General features: G+C 35.6%; 1 pseudogene; it reads right to left on the bottom strand.

Annotated features, from left to right (window-relative positions):
- Positions 1–1,568: 1,568 nt before the first annotated feature.
- Positions 1,569–2,560, bottom strand: LOC109377557 (heterogeneous nuclear ribonucleoprotein A1-like; annotated as a pseudogene).
- Positions 2,561–4,082: the final 1,522 nt, after the last annotated feature.

Here is a 4,082-nt window from a genome sequence, read left to right as displayed (position 1 = left end):
GGGATAAACTACTAAAAACAAATATAAGGAATGTCAGAAGGTGGTTAGAATTAAATACTCTATTTTTACTATTTGAAAGGTTAAAAATACTGATTAACTTATGACTTTATTAAATATGCATGTTCACACTTTAATGGTGTCAACTAACAGAATGGAATTAGCATATATAAATATCAACCCAGTAGAGAGAAAAAATGGAATGAGAAAAAAAATCCAATCAATTGGATGCAATTTTAATTAGAATCCTAATATAATTGTAAAATATATACAGAAAAGCAAAGGATCAGGGAAGTCCAATTCATGAAGAAAATGTGGGTTAATTGTAGTACCAGAAAGGAAAAATTAATAAATGTGATTATCTTAAAATTGTAAACTATTCATCAAAAGATGTTTAGAAGATAGAAGAGCAGCCAACGGTAGAAGATGTTTACGACATATAAAACCAGAAAGGAATTAGTACCCATAATATATAAAGAACTCTTTCAAACTAGCTATTTAAAGAAAAAAACATGAAGGCAAAAGAATAAGTAGGCATTTCACAGAAAACTCAATATTCCAATAAATACATGAAAATATAGTTTCATTTTTAATCAAAGAAATGCAAATTAGTACCACATTAATACCAGTGAGATACTGTTATACCCACTATATTGGAAAATTTTAAAAAGTAGTCTAGTAACAAGTCTTTGTGAAGCTGTGGAGGAAGGAGAACTTTCATACATTTCTGGTGTATGTTGTGAATTATTGAGTAGTTACTAATGTGCATATTTAATGACCCAGCAATGTATACATATAGGCATATTTATGAAAAAGTCGTACATATGTACAACAGAATAAGTGTACAGCATTAATTGTAATAAATAAAACTGGAAATAACACAAATGTCCATCAACAGGAGAATGAATAGATAAATTTTGGTTCAGTGATTACTAAATAGCAGTGAAATGAATAAAACAGCTATTTATATCAGCATGAATTTCATAATCATAATGTTGAGCAGTAAAAAGTGTTATCAGAATAATACATATGCTTTGATACTCTTTGGATAAAATTTTTAAATATGCAAAACTAAACAATATTTCAGACTATATACATATGTATTATACGAAGAAATGCCAGGGAATGATAAAAAGTTCTGAATGCTGATGACCTCTGAGGTGAAGAGAAGGGAATAGCCTCACAAGAGACTTCAATGATATACAAAATACCCTATTTCTTTTATTTTTTTCAAAGACACATTTTTTCAGCATCATGATCAGTCTATTACATTTAGCGGTCAACAGCATGTGTGCAAAAAGAAAAAAAAAATCTACATTAAAACCCTTTGTTGGAATCTGTACACTTTCCACAGAATAGAAGCTAAAATAACCTATTATACAATTAGTCACAAATATAGTCCTCAAGTTTTTTGCCCATATACATGAGTATTGTCTAAACATGTCTTCTTTATAGCAGGTAGGCCCTGCCACCACTGTGCTTGGCTGAGTTCACAAATCTGTTGTAACCTGTAGCTTCCCTGTCACTTCTCTGGCTCTCCTCTCCTGCTAAGCTTTGTTTCCTGGCAGTGATTAAAACCTCCTGCCACTGCCATAGCTACTGCTGTGCTGGAACCACCATAGCCACCTTGGTTTCGTAGTTTGGCAAAGCATTAGTCTCTACCACCATAGGGGCCAGAGCTTCTGCCTCCCAAGTTTCCTCCTTTCATGGGCCCAAAGTTTGAAGATTGACTGTTGTAATTGCCAAAATCATTGTAGCTTCTGCCACCTTCAAAATTGCTTCTATCATTATCAAATCTATCATAACCATTCCCCCTGCCACCATATCCTTTACCACCATGACTGCCACCAAAGCCACCTTGAACACTGAAGTTTCCTTCATGACCAAAGTTGCTATTCCCACCAAAACCACCTCCTCGACCACCACCGAAGTTTCCAGAATCACGTTGACCTCTTTGACTGGATAAAGCACTAGCCATCTCTTGGTTAGATAGGGCTTTCCTTACATCACAGTTGTGGCCATTCACAGCATGGTATTTCTGAATGACAGTCTTGTCTACAGAGTCATGGTCATCAAAGGTTACAAAAGCAAAGCCTCTCTTCTTGCCACTGCCTCGGTCAGTCATGATTTCAATTACTTCAATGTCCCACATTGTTCAAAACCATCTATGAGGCGATGTTCTTGAGTGTTTCCTTTAACACCACCCACAAAAATCTTTTTCACAGTTAAATGGGCCCCAGGTCTTTGAGAATCTTCTCTTGAGACAGCCCTCTTTGGTTCCAAGACTCTTCCATCCACCTTTGTGGCCTTGCATTCATGGCTGCACCCACCTCCTCCACGGTGGCACAGGTGACAAACACAAAGCCTCTGGATCTCTGGTCACCACACAGCCTGTGAGTGTTCCCATTGCTTAGAATGCCTCCTCAGACTCTCAGGGTTGTCTCAAAACTCTAACCTCCAATGAAGAGCTTCCGCAGCTGTTTGGGCTCTTTGGGAGATTCTGACTTAGATGTGACAACCGCGGGAGGGGAGACTTTAACGATGCTTACTTGTTGGCATCCACCTACAGAAAGTGAGATAACCTATTTCTTAATGTGGGTGGGCTTTTTTTAGCACTTTTCATATATTTTGTATGTAATACAGTATAAATATAATTTCATAAGTATAAAATATTCCATAATTTAAAAAATAAAATTCCATAATTTGAATGAATAAAAAGGAGAAAGTTAAATTGCTCATCCCCCGCTTTTGTCACCTAACCTAATATAAGTAAAACCATCAAAATAAAATGAATGCATTACCAATCTTCTTTTAAACTTTATGAAAAGCAACAGTGTTAATTATATTCATTCAAATAATTTACTGAAGTAGTTCAGAAAAAAATCAACATAGAATACATACAGCTGTCATTAATTAGTGCATGTGTATGGCCTTAAGTGAGGTACTAATCTCTCCAGGCTTCCTTTTCTTCGTGTGTCAGTTGAAACACTTGGATCAACAGACTGCTAAGAAAATGCTGACAGTAAGTTTCTATGTACCAGTCTAGTATCTAAGTTGGATGCCCTTTCTAGTAGGCAGGAGTACACATTACAAACTGTGGTATTCTGGAAGGCAGACGCCATGCTTTTCACTGGTGTAGCTGCAGTGCCTAGATGAAGTACCTGGCATATGTCAGGTGGTCAAATAAAGGGAAATGGACTAAAGGACTCTGATATTATATGCTAGTGAATTCCGGGGATGCTAAAATCTCATCATACCCTAAAACTTATTATAAAAGAAATTGGGTGGTTTTATACCACCATTATAGGAATCATGGATAATAAAATATCAAAATGGTAAAATATTTACCAATTCTAAGATACACATGTTTCACATTTTGTCTTCTCTGAAAACAAGGTGGGCCTTATAATAGATGACAGCTTTTTCAACTGTTGTCACCCAGCCAGCAGTTGTAATGCAGTTGTCATTGCCTGATTATGAATTATCAGTTGTCATTGCCTGATTATCTATAATTAAAAGACACACACAGACTGAAAGTAAAGGGATGGAATAAGATATGTTAGGCCACAAAACAAGTATCAATAAATTTAAGAAGTTTGAAATCATATCAAGGGTCTTCTCCGACCACAATACTATGAAACTAGAAATCAATTATAAAAAGAAACTCGGAAAGCACACAAAGACATGGAGGCTGAATAATTTGCTACTAAATAGCAACTGGGTCAAAAATGAGATCAAAGGAAAAACCAAAAGCTATCTTATGACAAACGAAAATGAAAATACAACAACCCAAAATCTATAGGATGCAGCAAAAGCAGTCCTAAGAGGAAAATTCATAGCAATGCAGGCCTATATAAAGAAACACAAAGAAAATCTCAAATCAACAGGTTATCCTTACACCTCAGGAAGCTGGAAAAAGAACAGCAAAATAATCCCAAAGGGAGTACAAGGAAGGACATAATAATAAAGACCAGAGCAGAAATAAATGAAATAGAGACCAAAAAAACAATACAAATGTCAATGAAACCAAGAGCTGGTTTTTTGAAAAGATAAACAAAATCAACAAACCCTTAGCCAGACTCACC

The sequence above is a fragment of the Hipposideros armiger genome, unplaced genomic scaffold (genome assembly GCF_001890085.2).
Source record: "Hipposideros armiger isolate ML-2016 unplaced genomic scaffold, ASM189008v1 scaffold_1449, whole genome shotgun sequence".
NCBI lineage: Eukaryota > Metazoa > Chordata > Mammalia > Chiroptera > Hipposideridae > Hipposideros > Hipposideros armiger.
Note: the sequence above shows the minus strand (reverse complement) of the source record. Positions and strands in the feature narration are given on the sequence as shown.